The sequence below is a fragment of the Nomascus leucogenys genome, chromosome 22a (genome assembly GCF_006542625.1).
Source record: "Nomascus leucogenys isolate Asia chromosome 22a, Asia_NLE_v1, whole genome shotgun sequence".
Taxonomy (NCBI): Eukaryota; Metazoa; Chordata; class Mammalia; order Primates; family Hylobatidae; genus Nomascus; species Nomascus leucogenys.
The window spans coordinates 130541827-130558932 of NC_044402.1; the positions used below are offsets into that span (position 1 = coordinate 130541827).

Sequence of the window (17106 nt, forward strand, 5' to 3'; positions counted from 1 at the left end):
CATCAACAGAGTTGTCGGCAACAAGAAATTGTGAAAGTATTTTTATAAGTTTAACAATTTAGCTCAAAACAGTTCTTAACCAAATTGAACTTTCTATAAGAAATGATTGTGCAGATAAAATATCGACACTCAGAAAACTAGTTTGATAAAACAAGCCAACACTACAATCATAGAATTACATGTATAAATAAAATCTTGCACTATTTTTTTGTAAGCCTGCAGTCAAATTTGAAGTGGAGTTCTTTCGTTACTTCTATTTACTGGGAAAGAGAATGAACATATGACATGATAGAAACTGGTGCCAAAGAGAATGCAAATTAATCATAATTAAATCTATTACTGTACTGGATTTTGTTTTAGAGATTCCTTATACTGAAATAAGAAAGTAGGTTTTCTTTTGGGTTATATTGTTGATACAGTTCAGTAGAAAAAGACTGTTTCTATCACATATGTCCAAATTAATATAATAAACTTTAATTAGAAAGTTCAAATTACTAATTTAAGGATAGTCAGTTTTAGAAAGAAAAAATAAATACAATTAAACATTAAAAGAGAGGCAGGCAGAGAGAGAAGAAGAGGTTAAACTTACACGTACTGATATGGAAAGATATGAAACGCTCATTTGTGTGTATGTATACAAAGAAGACTTGTATATAAATTTCTGTATACTGTCCTCATGTTAAAAATTCATGGAAAGATGCATGAAACATACTTCGTTAATAATGACTGCTCTTGAGAAAGGACTGGGGGATCCAGAGTTTAGAATGAAAGAAATCATTTTTGTTGTCACTGAGACTGATTGTTTGTCAATTTATAAGGAATTAAACAGGCTGCTCTAGCATAACAGCTTTAAGCACAGAGCTCTCGAGTCAAACTGTCTCTGCCCAAGTTGAGTTCTGGACTCTAACACTAACAAGTTGTATATAATCTTGCATATATGACTGTGTGCATACATACTTCCTTATGCTTCAATCTATCAAATGAGGATAAAGAACTCACATGGTAGTTGTGAAGATCAAATGATAAATCCATGTAAACTACTCAATACTGTGCCAATCATATAGCAAGTGCTCAGTACATGTTAAGTATTATTATTACTATAAACATTTATTCAAAAGAATAAAAATACTTGTGGTAAAATAAAATCTAATATATTGGGAGAGGCTTCACCATAAAAATCACTGTCTATATGAGTCTTAATTTTTGGCAAAATACTTTCAAAAGTGAAATGTTTTTAATTAAGGGAAAACATCTCAATCACCTGGGAAGCTTTGACAAAATATGAATGCCTGTCCCTAACCTCAGATCCTCATTCTTTGGGCACAAAAGTTGGAGATATAGTTTAAAAGAGCTTTCTTGGGTATACTGCAATACACCAAGAATTTCAGCACATTAAAGAATAAAAGGCCAGTCTTTTTCAAAATTCATCTTAGAAATTTCTCTACTTCAATCATCTCAATGCCATTTCACCTGGACCCAAACAGCAAGGACAGATGCAAGAGAATAGGATGAAACTGCTGCTCTCACTTTAAAAGGCAAAGAATAGTATTATAAACAAGGTTAGTAGTTGTCACCTGCCCACCTTCTGCTATTAAACGCCTACTGTATGTCATGGAGCGTTAAGTCATTCAAATGAAACTAAGTCACGCTAGTTATTTTGACCTAGAGTCACCTAGGTAACCTTAACAATGCTCCCCAACATCTTCAGTGCTGGTCAACCAGCACCATTATCAGCCAACAGCCTATTTGTGGATAATTCTTGAGATATAAGAGGAAGAATAGCAAGTAAGAACAAAGCTGTTTATCAAATTACTACCTGCTGTTAAAGCATAAATTCATCTTTTTAAAAAGAGGCCAGGCTCTGTAAAACATTGGAACTTTAATTTCCTGAAAGTAAATAAAAGATTAACATATGATGGATACAGGATCTCTCCCTCTGCCAGGTATCAATAAAACCACAGGGCTGGAAGGGACCCTCAGAGATGATCAAGTTCAACCCCTTACACCTTGCAGACAAATCCAAATGAAGAAAGTTTCAAGTAATCTGTTGAAGAACCAGTCTTCTGAATCCTGGTACTGAGCAGTTCTACACCCTTCATAGGTATCACCACCTCAACTTCAAAAAAAGTTTAATGCCTCTTTGGCTTCAGCTAAAAACCCAGAGGCCAAAAGTTTTCTCTACGCAATGAATTCCAGAATGATTTCCTTATAGAATATTCTGTACTGACTTGACCAATTACTTATGTTTACCATATGCTATTACTTTTTAAAACACAAGTGGGAATTACACTATTATACTGCTAAAAGTTATGTTTTCATAGCCGGTAGTGAATACGAACTCGAAGATTCCATCTTAACAGGTTAACTCCTAGTGTGAAACTGGAATTATAAACCCAATTTAATATCCCTATCAAATCCTGAAATGTACTAGTCTTTTCTAACCATGGCCATACCTTCATTTCTGTAAAACTGATCAAGATTTTTCACATAAAACCTTTGATATGCAGTCCTAAGGCACTGAAATAAAATAGAGAACATGTACGACTTTAACAGGAAAAACAAAAAGGCTAATGGATGTCTTCAAGGTTGAAAACAAATTCACGACAACTCTGATCACAGAGTGTACAACCAACTTATTCACTGTTTAAGTTAAACGACTTTTCCATTTTATGTGAAAAAGTATTTAACTCTACATGCAAATACCACATAGAAAAAAAAAATAAAAACAACCGGCTGGGCACAGTGGCTCATGTGAGGTCATGAGTTCGAGACCAGCCTGGTGAAACCCCATCTGTACTAAAAACATGGTGAAACCCCATCTGTACTAAAAACACAAAAATTAGCCAGGTGTGGTAGCACGCACCTGTAATCCCAGCTACTTGGGAGGCTGAGGCAGAAGAATCGCTTGAACTCGGGAGGCAGAGGTTGCTGTAAGCCAAGATTGCACCACTGCACTCCAGCCCAGCTAATAGTGAGTCCATTTCAAAAAAAAAAAAAAAACAAAAACCCAAAAACCTGTCTGTTGTTTTATATTTACATTTAAAAATTCATTCCTAAAATATGTATCAAGAATAGTCCTTCAGGGAAAACTTAAACTAAAAACATTTTGCAATTTTTCCTTTTTTTTTGAGACGAAGCCTTGCTCTGTTGCTCTGGCTGGAGTGCAGTGGCATGATCTCGGCTCACTGCAACCTCCGCCTCCTGGGCTCAAGCGATTCTCCTGCCTTGGCCTCCAGAGTAGCTGGGATTACAGGTGCCTGCCACCACACCTGGCTAATTTTTGTATTTTTAGTAGAGACGGGGTTTCATCTTGTTGGCCAGGCTGGTCTTGAACTCATGACCTTAAGTGATCTGCCCACCTCAGCCTCCCAAAGTGCTGGGATTACAGGTGTGGGCCACTGCCTGTGCCTGGCCGGAAATTAATTTTTCTTCTAAATTCTTAATATCATACACACACAAAGAAAGGCTAAAAAAAAAAACCCCAAAACATTTTTTAAAAATTCAATCCTTCCTCTGGTACAGAACTTTTAGAACACCGAAAGAAATCAACTGCAAAAAAATAAAGCCAGGCACGATGGTGGATGCCTGTAGTCTCTGCTGCTGGGAGGCTAAGGCAAAAGAATCACTTGATCCCAGAAGTCTGAGGCCAGCCCAGGCAACACAGGTATAGAAACCTTGTCTCTGTAAGAAACTTAAAAATTAGCCAGGCAGGACGGTGCACACCTGTGGTCCCAGAAACTCACAAGGATTACTTAAGCCTGGGAGGACAAGGTTGTGGCAGGCCGTGATAACACTACTGCACTCCAGTCTGGGTAACACAGGGAGACCCTGTCTCAAAAAAAACAAACAAAAAATACAGCCACACATTGCACTAGTGACATTCTGTTCAACAATTGACCAGAAATACAACGGTGGTGCCATAAGATTATATAATAACACATATTTACTGTGATTTTTCTATGTTTGGATACGTTTAGACACACAAATATTTACCATTTTGTTACAACTACCTACAGTATTTGGTAGAGGAACAGGTATGTTACAAACATGTATGCTACAAACATGTTGCTATGTTTGCAGCAGGTTTGCAGTGTAGGAGCAACAGGCTATACCAGATAGCCTAGGTGTATAGTAGGCTATACTATCTAGGTTTGTGTAAGTACATTCTACAATGTTCACACAAGGACAAAACTGCCTAACAATAAATTTCTCAGAACGTATGCCTATCTTTAAGCAAAGCGATGTCTGCATAGTAAGTTTTTAGAAGTAAATCTCATTTGCCCAGTATGTACCCCCTAATTTCTTATGGATTTATTTAGATTTGATCCTCCAAAAAGGCTTGGTTTAGCTTCAGATCATTAACTTGGAGGTAAATTACAGTAATAAACACAATTTGCAAGGTACTTTATTCATTTTGTAAAATTTAAATGTGACAAGGAGTCATGAAAACCACTGCACATTAGTCCTATTTTACAAATAAAGAAACTGAAATGTTACAAAATTAGTACCCTGCATGAAACAAGTAATGGCATCCAGACCTGCAGACTGCAAGCAAGAACCGACATCTGGAGCTCCCGTTCTGAACTACACACTCCAGATAAAGAAGGAAATGACTAGGTCCCAGAACCAAGTGTGGTAAGGGGCAGTATATATTAAACCACTACAATAAAACAAAATAGAAATCACCCTCGTGTATAACTGAAGTCATTCTTGCCTACCTAAAAACAGCAAGGACTTCAAATAAGCCTCTTTAAAGTGGGAATGAATAATCTTTAAGCTTCCCCAAAAGCACTGAGAGGTGCTGAGAAACAATGACGAGACAATCCCTCCTCACAAGGAGCTTACTGCTCTGTATCTCCCACCTAGGCTCATATTCTGCCTCTGCTGCTTGGTAAGACCTACAGGTACTTACCTTCATCTCAGTTTGTTTCTCCATTTAATTAGAGACAGTATTATACTTTGGGATTTAAGTATTAGAGAACTGCATATAAGGCTCTCAGAACCTTACCTGAACATGATAGCTGCCATTTAATGAGTGCTTATTAAGTACAATCTTAAAGAAAAACGGGGGAAATCATCAGGTCCATCATGTGCCAGAAAGGAACCGAAGAGGAAAAAGAACAAAAACTTTCTACAAAACCACTGGGACAGTTTATTATTTTACTTTGATTTAGGAAGGAGGTAATACAAAATCAGCAGTTTTGTATGGTATATTCATGAGTCAAATGTCAAACTCTTACATAGCCATATGTCAAACCTGAAATAGCTGTATCTGATATAGAACAGCACAATGCAGAGTTTATTAGTTCACGTTTGAATTAAGGGCAACAGAAATTTACTGCCTTTTTCTCCAGTTAATCAGAAAAGTTCTATAGAGAAATTAGGAGAGTAAGGGCCACTGAGTGCAAGAGAAGGGGCTACGTTAGGGTCTGTTAGGCACTGAATGCAACTTATGGGCATCAAAACCATTTGAATGGGATAACAGGATATTATACAACATGTAAAAATAGCATTTTTTTTTTTCATTTGAGGCGGGATCTCACTGGACACCCAGGCTGGAGTGCAATGGCGCAATCTTGGCTCACTGCAACCTCCGCCTCCCAGGTTCAACCGATTCTCCTGCCTCACCTCAGCCTCCCGGGTAGCTGGGACTACAGTCGTGCAACACCATGCATGGCTAATTTTTGTATTTTTAGTAGAGATAGGGTTTCACCACATTGGCCAGGCTGGTCTCAAACTCCTGACCTCAAGTGATCCACCCTCCTTGGCCTCCCAAAGTGCTGGGATTACAGGCATGAGCCACTGTGCCCGGCCAAACTAGTATTTTCAAATTGTATTTTTATAACACTAGAAAACAATATTTAATGGAAAAAATACAAGATTTAAGTCGAATAGTAAAGTATGGGTTATGTTTATTCTGTGCTTAGCATGTACCAGGCAATGTGCTTTAAATCATTTAATTTTCACACCAACTTTACAAAACTGGTAGTGAAAATAACCTTAAAAGGAAACTGTGACACACAGTAAGTTAAAATACCCTAAGGCTACAAAGCTAATAGGGGACAAGGCCAGCACTCAAATACAAGTTTGACTGAGCAAACAAGGAAAAATAATTATATATTTACCTTAAAAAAAATCAAAATACTAGAAAGCCATGACATCCCAAGCTTAAAGGATTATGGGGGATAGAAAGAAAACTCTGATCCTTTGCCATTTGGTAAATCAGCTTAGCTGGCCAATCATTAAGTGAATAATTATAAAATATGCTAAATTGATTTGAGAAGCAAGATCAAATGTACTACTTTAAACAAAGAAGAAAACGGTGGCTAACTTTGCCTTCACAGATTGAGGATGACCGCTCACTTCTGCTGATGTTCCTTGAAATGCTAGAGCAGTGAGGAAAGACATGGAGGAATGAAAGAATAAATTATAATGGAGGGATATGGAGTGGTTCCTTGAGCCCGAAAATAAGCCTAAACTCTATTATGAAGGGCCAGAAACAAAAAGTTTTACATTTAAGACCTACAGATAAGGAGGCAGATCAAATAGAAAGCTACCAAATAGATCTAAGTATAGATGAGGATCTGTTAACAATGGAAGAAGGCAAAATGAAGATGGGGTCAAGAAACATTTTGATGACAGGATCTACACAGTGAGAAAGAATAGTCTAAGACTGTGGTTCTCAGACTTCAGACAAATACAAACCCTAAAATGACTCAAATTTCTTACGCTGGTGACAAAGGTTAAGAAAAGTTATCTAAAACATATAAAGAAGATGACTGCACATCCTTTCAATGCCCTAGGAAATGCTACGTCAGAGGCTTACCTATGAATTATTTAATTTTCTCCAAGAGCATATTTTAATTTTGCTATTATATTTATTATTAATTAGGGGTTCAGACATTAAAGTTACATGTTAACCTGTAGATTTAAGTCTGGAGAAACACAGTTTATGTACAGAAGAAAAGACAACCCCAAAGATTGCAGTTTGTTGCCTGTAGGTTATCAGTAATCTCATTGTAAAATTCTTTATTAAATTGCCTATAAATACCCAGTTCCCCAAATGCTCTTTAAACTAGCTTTACCACAACAGCTTCCTGTCCTCATTAACTAGTCAAACAGTATCTTTGCTGTTTACATTCTACAGTTCTAAAAGTCATGCTTTTAACTTCAGAAAATTATACAAAATAATTGTAGCAGCATTATCAAATGATACACATGAGCAGAAAAATTACATTTAGCGTTAATCATATAAAACCTGACTCATCATGTAGGTATCTAGGTAAAGAGTTTCAATAAGCAAATGAAAGTAAAGATTGAGAATTATGTAGGCAACTGGATATGCAGATGGGAGAAATTACATTGACATGCAGGAGGTAGGAGAAACCAAGGTAATCAATAAGACTCTATTTTCTCTATGAAAAACAGACAGCATAAAGAGAGGAACATGCCCAGGATGAAATATTGGGAAATGCTAAAATCTAAGGAAAACATAAAAAAAAAAAAAAAAAATCCAGTCAAGGAAAATCAAGAACTTACCACAAGCATTGGGAAAATAAATCAGGATAATGGTGTTGGCAGACACCAAGAAGAAGATAGATAGGCAGAGTTCAAAAAACTCAACAATGTCCATCAGATTTAGAAAATGGTGAGAGCAGCCTAGGCAACATGGCAAAACCCCATCTCTACACAAAATACAAAAATTAGCAAAGGCATGGTAGCGCGCTTGTAGTCCCAACTGCTCAGGAGGCTAGGTGGGAGGACTACTTGAGCTCAGGAGGCGGAGGTTGCAGCGAGCCAAGATTGCGCCACTGCTCTCCAGCCTGGGGGACACAGCGAGACTCTGCCTCCAAAAAAAAAAAAAGAAAAGAAAATGGTGAGAGCTATTTCTAGAAATGGTAGGGAAAGAGAAGGTATATGGTAAGATAATAAATAACAACTCTCTTCTGGAAGTGCTAGACTTTATAAAGAGAAGAGACAATAGCCAGGAGGGAAGGGAAGGCAGAGAGGCAAAGGCTGTGTTTGCATGGATATATGTAATTTCCCTGTTTGCCGTTTTTAAAAAAATAAATTTTGAGCATATGTATTTAGGTAAAGAAAAGAATTACTGAAAGAAAGGGTTGGGAATAAAGGACAGTCTACTAACAGGATCCCACAGGGGGAAAATAATTAAGAGCATAAGCTTTGGATCAGAAGAGCACATCAATCTCTGAAGCATGAGAAGATGACAACTCCAAGTAAGGAAGTACGTGCCTAACTTGTTGAATCTGTGATTAACGGGTATGAGAAAAGCAAAGAAAGGAGGTAACCCTTCCCAAGGAGGTCCAAAATAGACCAGAAGTCTATTTTGTAGAACACTGTAAGATGATCAATTATCCTGAATAGCTATTGCTAAGCTATTTCTAAAATACAGAACCATTCATTCTCTAATATAAATCCTGTCTTAGTTCACATGGCTTGTATAATCCTTTAGAATACTAACTGCATTTATGTAATACAGGATATTCTTCAGGTCTCAAAAGCACATAGACAGCAACTTTTAGTCCACCAAAAATGGTGCACAGACCCAATTTTAACAGGTCTACAATCCTGCTGGCTACCATCACTAGCCAGTGAATGGGGATAGTAAGTCAGCTTATCAATAGCCTTTTTAGTTACCTCCTCTTAAGGGTATCAGACTAGATAGTCTCTAAAATCAGATTCAGTTTCAAATTTTTTAAGACTCCAACCTAATGTTTATTTCAGTTTTTCTTCAATGGGGTACTTTAAAAGTTCTTCCTTATAAAGATATAATAATACCATTTATTAGGGACTCATTAGGTGATTATGAAAAATGAGGAGCTGCTGAGGGAGCAGACACAGAATGATTTGTAAATGCTTCTCTCCCTTAAGCGACAGACAGAAACCTCCTGGCTAAGAATCAAAGTTATTCACAGTACAATACAAGGTATCCTGTAGATTACAGCAAGGTGCTCCCTATGGACAAAAACAATTTTATATTTGGTAAATGACCTTTCCAGCATTCAGACACACATAATAAGGCAATATTTTCAAAAATATTCTCTTCAATATATATTCTTGTCACTATTGTGAACTCCACCATAATAATGACATCACAGAGGTTAACTCTTTTTTTTTTTTTTTTTTTTTTTTTGAGATGGAGTCTTGTTCTGTTGCCTAGACTGGAGTGCAATGGTGCAGTCTAGGCTCACTGCAACCTCCGCCTCCCAGGTTCAAGTGATTCTCCTGCCTCAGCCTCCTCAGTAGCTGGGACTACAGGCACACACCACCACACCTGGCTAATTTTTGTATTTTTAGTAGAGATGGGGCTTTACCATGTTGGCCAGGCTGGTCTCAAACTCCTGACCTCAGGTGATCCGCCTGCCTCGGCCTCCCAAAGTGCTAGGATTAAAGGCTTGAGCCACCATACCCAGCCTACAGAGGTTAACTCTTTAACATAGTTCAGATTAGGACGTCTATTCCTGACTTGCAATAAAAAATATTTCAACATTGTGATAATCATGGATTTGTGTTATAATCTTTTCCAAACAAGTATGTAGCCTGTCATCAATGGAGCTACAACCTGGGGAACTGTCAGAAACAAAAATTATTAAGATTATAGTTAAGGTAGGGGGAAAGGAAGCATTAAAATGTAACTCAAAGTCGGGGAGAAAATACAGACTATAACACCTGGTGAATAATAGTGTCAAATTTTTGTTTAAGGTCATGCATTTCAGAGTAATTATACCTAAATTCATTTAGAATGTCTCGAATATTTTTCAAAAGTTAAAATTTTTAAATGCCATACTCTACAAACTAATGCCCCACATTTCTACATTTAGCATTTTTACCAAAAATAAGCAGATGCCAAAGACTGCCTCTATATTGAGCCAGAGTATGTACAAAACAGGAGCCAAGAAAAAATTCAGAGCTGTATTTCCCAAACATAAATTTCTATAATACAGATTCCTGGACCCTATCAGAATGGGGGTATGGGAAAATCAAACCATTCTTAAAATCAGAATAATAGGCTGGGTGCAATGTCTCATGCCTGTAATTCCAGCACTATGGGAGGCCAAGGCACAAGAAGGTGGCTTGAGCCCAGGAGTTCAAGACCAGTCTGGGCAATATAAGGAGACCCCATCTCTACAAAATATTTAAAAATTAGCTGGGGCTGGGCGCAGTGGCTGACACCTGTAATGCCAGCACTTTCGGAAGCTGAAGCGGTAGGATCACTTGATCTCAGGAGTTTGAGACCAGCCTAGGCAACATGGTGAAACCCCCTCTCTACCAAAAAAAAAAAAAAATTAGCCCGGCGTGGTGGTGCACATCTGTGGCACCAGCTACTCAGCAAGGTGAGGTGGGAGGACTGCTTGAGCCTGGGAAGTGAAGGCTGCAGTAAGCTGAGATCATGCCACTGTACTCTAACCTGGGCAACAGAGTGAAACCCTGTCTCAAAAACAAAAAATAAAATTAAAATAGCCAGGTGTGGTGACATGCACATGTAGGCCCAGCTACTCTGGAGGCTAAGGTGGTGAGGTGGGAGGACTGCTTGAGCCCAGGAAGTCAAGGCTGCAGCAAGCCATGATTGTGCCACTGTGCTCCAACCTGGGTGACAGAGAGAGACCCTGCGTCAGGCCCGGCGCGGTGGCTCACGCTTGTAATCCCAGCACTTTGGGAGGGCGAGGTGGGCGGATCACGAGGTCAGGAGATCAAGACCACCGTGAAACCCCGTCTCTACTAAAAAATACAAAAAATCAGCCGGGCGTGGTGGCGGGCGCCTGTAGTCCCAGCTACTCGGAGAGGCTGAGGCAGGAGAATGGCGTGAACCCGGGAGGCGGAGCTTGCAGTGAGCCGAGATTGTGCCAGGGCACTCCAGCCTGGGCGACAGAGCGAGACTCTGTCTCAAAAAAAAAAAAAAAAAAAAAGAGAGACCCTGCGTCAAAACAAAAACACCAAAAGAAATTAAAAAGGAAAAAAAGCTAAATAACAATTTATTTTTCTAGTATCAGCTAGGTTTGACAACTGTGACACAGATTTGCACTATTGTTTTGGTATCATTACGTATCATCTTCTATTCCTTTGTAATTTTTACATGACTTTCCCACCTCCCACAATTAAAAACTGCCACTGATATCCTTAGAAACTTCTAGGAAACTAACCTAAAGAAATACTTGCACAAGTAAGCAAGGATGTAATCACGATGCTCACTGCAGTATGTCACTGTGGAAAAATGGAGATGATCCGAATGTTCTCAGCAAAGGAAGAGTTAATAAGTATACTGTATCAATACTATGGCATATTTAGAGGTCCTCAAAAGCAAAGGGGTAAATCTGTATATACTGCACTGACATTCATGGACAGAACATTGTTAATTCCTTCAGCAAATATTTGAAGGCCTATTTGACAGGTGTCAATACTGTTTGCTACAATGGAGCTTACACTCAATTGGAAAGAGAAAATAAACAAACTATATGCACACTGTGGTAAGTCCCATGAAAAGTGAAACAGGAGAAGAATAGGAAGGAGTAGAGGATAATGGGAAGGAGGAAGGAAAAAGCTACTTTGGGTTGAATCATCAGGTAACAGCTCTCTGAAGAGACATTTTAAGCTGAGACTCAAAGCATAAGACAGAAACAGGGGGAAGGAAAGGTGTATCTATTTGTTTATATATGTGTAGGAAAAAAGTGTGGAAAAATATACCTAAACGTCAACAGTGGAGGAGAGAGAGAAGTAGTAAAAAGTACCTACGTCTTGAGTCTGTCCAAACCCTGGTTCTACCATTTTAAGTCATGTTATCTTGGAAAAATTTCATAACTAAGCCTGAGTTTTCTCATCTGTCAAAGAAATCATTATGCCTTTCAGAGGTAAAGACATTGTCACTCACCCATTTGAGAATAATGTGACTAAATACAAAAAAAATTAGGTCAGGCACGGTGGCTCACACTTGTAATCCCAGCACTTTGGGAGGCCAAAGTGGGCAAACTGCTTGAGCCGAGTTTGAGACCAGCCTGGGGAGCATGGCGAAATCCCTTCTCCACAAAAAATACAAAAATTAGCCAGGCATGGTAGTGCACATCTCTAGTCCCAGCGACTTTCGGGGCTGAGGTGGGAGGATCGCTTGAGCCCAGGAGATGGAGACTGCAGCGGGCTGAGATTGCACCACTGCACTCCAGCCTAGGTGAGAGAGTGAGACCCTGCCTCAAAAAAAAAAAAAAAAAAAAAAAAAAAAAAATTAAAGGCCATATTCATATTCAAATCAATAAGACTACAGCTACCACTTGTCTTCAAATGGGCATAAACATAAATTGAACAACATTTGTAAAACAGGCTAGTTATACAAATTGAATTATCTTCCTGAACTTTCCATTTTGATTCTTCTTTTACTTCTCACTACCTTTCCCCTGCATGCAGATTATAAAATTTCTCAAAATACAAAAAAGTTGAGAATTGCTCAATACCTGTAAGTCCCATTTAGCTTCTACAATGAAAAGTTTTACACATGCTTTATTATATATGTATCCATATCCTCATTTATGTACCCCTGTGTCTGCCATCTATCCATCCTATTTTTTTATGTATTTCAAAGTAAGCTGCAGGCATCATTATACTTTGTGTATCATAAAACAGTTTTCAAATTTTGCTTCATGTTTTCAGTTAAATATTCAACAACGAAATGCCCAAGTGTTAAGTGTAAAATTCAACGAGTTGTGACAAACACACACACCTGTGTAACCCAACTCCTTACCAGGATATACAGTCTATCACCCAAGAAACTTTCCTCACACTCCTCCCCAATCAGTCCCTGCACTTCACCTCTCAACTCTGCAACTACTGTTCTAATTTTTTTTTACCATTGTCTTGCCTATTCTAGAATTTTATGTAAGTCGAAACATATAATATGTACTCTTTTGTGTAAGGCTTGACTCAGCATAATAATATGCTGAGATTCATCTATGTTGCTGAGTTTTATCAATATTTTTACCTTCTTATTGCTGAATATTCTACTGTATGAATAAGAACATTTTGATTACCCATTTTTCTGTTGATGGACTAAGTTTTGCCCGTTAAGTTTAAAGCTGCTAGATTTTTCTACAAGTCTTTCCATGGATATATGCTTTCATCTCTTTCGAGCAGAATTAACTAAGAGTAGAATCACTAGATCATCATAAGAAAGATTAGATTAACTTCTTTTTTTTTTTTTTTTTTTCTGGTAGAGAGTCTCACTCTGTTACCCAGGCTGGAGTACAGTGGTGCAATCACAGTTCACTGCAACCTTTAATTTCTGGGCTCAAGCAATCCTCCTGCTTCAGCCTTCTGAGTAGCTGTGAGTATAGGTGTGTGCCACCATGCCTGGCTTTTCTTGTGGGAAGATGGAGGTGAGTAGAGACAGGATCTTGCTATGTTACCCAGGCTGGTCCCAAACTCCTGGACTCAAGCAATCTGCCCACCTCAGCCTCTCGAAGTATTAGGATTATAGGAGTGAGCCCCTCACCCGGCCTATAATTAACTTTTAAAGGAACCTCCAGATCTTTTTTCCAAAGCAACTGTACTATTTTACAGACTTACTAACAAGTATAGAAGTCCCAGTTGCTCCATATCCTCACCAACAGTTGGTGTTGCCAGTCTTTTAAATTTTGGTTATTCTAGGCCAGGTGTGGTGGCTCATGCCTGTAATCCCGGCACTTTGGGAGGCCAAGGCGGGCAGATCACTTGAGGTCAGGAGTTCGAGACCAGCCTGGCCAACATAGTGAAACCCCATCTCTACTAAAAATACAAAAAGTGGCCAGATTGGTGATGCATAACCATAATCCCAGCTAATCGGGAGGCTGAGGCAAGAGAAGCACTTGAACCCGAGGGGTGGAGGCTGCAGTGAGCTGAGATGGCACCACTGCACACTCCAGCCTGGGTGACAGAGTGAGACTCCGGCTCAAAAAAAAAATTTTTTTTTTCGTTATTCTGCTGGGTGTGTAGTAGTATCTTATTATTGTTCTAATATATATTTCCCTAATAACTAATGACACTGATTATTTGTGTTTGAAGCTAACCGCCCCCCTGCCAACTTTCCAAACCCAAAATACTCAAGAATCTAATTTCAAGCTTTTTAAAAAAAGTCTTTATCGTGATCATTTTGGCAGCACATACACTAAAAGTGGAACTATACGGAGAATAGCATGGCCCCTGTGTAAGGATGACACAATTTAATATTGTTTTTAAAGGCCTTTATCAACTCTCAACTCATGAAATAAGGGAAAAAAAACTATGGGATACACTTTCATGATGAAGATGACCAGAAATATTCCTGAACCCCATCCCAAACCGACTGCTGGGAAAGTTGCCTTGTTGCTAAAAAAGCAAGCAAGACAGAGGAGACATCAGGAGAAGAGAAGGAAGGGGAAAAGAAAATCTATACCTGAGAATTTATACATGCCTAGCCAAGATTTGTAGGCATATTTCGAATCAGGTGAATGATCCAAGGAACTTCAAATCTTACTGATCACTTAACGCAGCGATGCTCAATATTTAGCGTGCCTAAGAATTACCTATGGATCTTGTTAAAATTCACATTCTTGTTAAAATACAGGGATAGAACTTGAGGTGCCATGTTTCCTAAAAAAACTTCTCTGCCAGTCTGAGAACCATACTTTGGGTGGCAAGCTCTTAGTGCATCTAAATACTTGACAAGAGCAAAGTAAACCTTTAGAGAAAGGCACTTTTAGGCCTCGGAAAATGTTACACATAATCTAAGGACAATGAACAGAATATACATAACACTCAAGTAAACAAGGCACCATGAATAAAAACCTGCAAAAAGACACAAAACATTTCAGATAGGAGAATTATCAGATCTTAAAATACTCACAATGTGTAGACGCATAAACGACAAACATGAAAAAGATAAATGAAACAGAAAAACTATTAAATGTTACATAGATTTGGAAAACAACCAAACAGAATTTCTAATATGAAAAATAAAATAATAAAGCTCAGACAGGTCTGGCAGCCTATTAGACAAAGACAGCAAAGTGGAAGACAGAAGGAATTATATAAAATATATCACAGAAAGAACAAAAGATTAAAAATAAGATATGCAGAGAATAAAGTGAGAAATTCATATATAAGTTTAATAAAAATTCCAGAAGTAGAAGAGTGAAGAAATGTGAGAGACATATCTAAATATTATTGGCTGAGAATTTTCTAGAACCAGTAAATGATATGAATCCACAGATGCAAGGGACCCAACTGAGCTCAAACAGGATAAATAAAAGACATCTAAACCCAGACATGTCATAATTCAAAAGCAAAATAAACTAGCCACATGTAGAGGTGCGCAGGAGGATCGCTTGAGCCCAGAATTTTGAGGCTACAGTGACCATGACAGCACCACTTCATACCAGCCTGGGCAACAGAGTGAGACACCATCTCTAAAAAAAAATAATAAAATAATAAAATAAAACATTCTACACCAAGTGAAATTATCTCCTATGAATGAAGTTTTGGTCAGATTAAAACAGTGTTTCCACCAGCAGAAAGAAAGTGCCCCAGGAAAAAAAAAAAAGGTGACAAACAGCTAAATGTAAATGAATATTAACTCTATATTATACTATAGAGTAAGATTCAAAAAATTTATTCAAATGACAGTATCTTAAAGCCAACAGGAACTTGGTAAATGGAGTTATCATTTTCAGGTCGTTGTATTTTCCACAAAAAGACCTTGTTAAATATACTGTTTTACTTTGTAAAACAGGCAGGCAGAGACTAGAATCATCTATTAAAAATAATAAACTCAGCCAGGCGTGGTGGCTCACACCTGTAATCCCAGCACTTTGGAAGGCTGAGGCAGGTGGATCACCTGAGGTCAAGAGCTCGAGACAAGCCTGGCCAACATGGTGAAACCTCATTTCTACTAAAAATATAAAAATTAGCCGGGCATGGTAGGGAGGCTGAGGCAGGAGAATCGCTTGAACCTGGGAGGTGGAGGTTGCAGTGAGCTGAGATGGCGCCACTGCACTCCACCCTGGGTGACAGAGCGAGACTCCGTCTCAAAAATAATAAAATAATAATAATAAACTATTATGAAAGCAACAAATGAGAAAATAAAATGAAGTAAAACTCCATCTCTAGTTAAAATAATCAGACTAGGCTTTCAAAATACTCTACAAGAGATAATCTAAGAAACAAGAATACAGAATGAAACAAGATGAAAAATACCATACAAACACCAGGCAAAGCTGGTGTAGTATCTAAAAAAGACTTTACAATAAGACTCTGTTTTTAAAAGTAACAAAAACTTTTAGGGTGGTAAAAATTACAGTTTATAATACTACAATGGTAGCTGTATGTCATTACAAATTTGATAGAAGATGCAAAAAGAATAAATCCTAATGTAAACTAGGGACTCTGGGTAATAACATGTCAATGTAGGTTCACTGACTGTAACAAATGTACCACTTCCGTGGGGGATGTTAATCACAGGAAAAGGCTATGCATGTTGTGGGGTAGAGGAGTGTATGGGAAATCTCTGTACCTTCAGCTGATTTTTGCTATGTGAGCCTAAAACTACTCTTAAAAAGTCTTTTAAGGCATTAAAAGGCATTACTAGAGATAAAAAGAATACCTCCATAGTGAAAAAGGGTTTAATCCAGTGACACTGCAATTCTCAATTTATATACACTTCATTTATATACAAGGCCTAATATTACATATTAAAAAACTAAAAAATACCCAAATCCAAAGTGGATTTTAAAACACTTCTCTCAGCAACCAATATAACAAGACAACCAAAAAATAAATAACGGGCCAGTTGCAGTGGCTCACGCCTGTAATCCCAGCACTTTGGGAGGCCAAGGCGGGAGGATTATTTGAGGTCAGGAGTTGGAGACCAGTCTGGCCAACATGGTGAAACCTTGTCTCTACTAAAAATACAAAAATTAGCCAGGTGTGGTGGCACGTGCCTGTAATCCCGGTTACACTGGAGGCTGAGGCAGGAGAATCGCTTGAACCAGGAGGCAGAGGTTGCAGTGAGCTGAGATCGTGCCACTGCACTCCAGCCTGGGCGACAGAGTGAGACTCCATCTCTAAATAAATAAAGATAATTATCCATTC

General features: G+C 38.3%; 1 protein-coding gene and 1 non-coding gene across 24 annotated transcripts in view; one reads left to right on the forward strand and one right to left on the reverse strand.

The window, feature by feature from the left end:
- TRIP12 (thyroid hormone receptor interactor 12) overlaps window positions 1-17106 on the reverse strand; it is a 149890-nt gene that overhangs the window by 107402 nt on the left and 25382 nt on the right. The gene's annotated exons all lie outside the window — the stretch shown is intronic.
- On the forward strand, window positions 14123-14227 carry LOC115832571. The gene has a single exon (XR_004028101.1). It is a non-coding gene; the product is annotated as a U6 spliceosomal RNA (small nuclear RNA).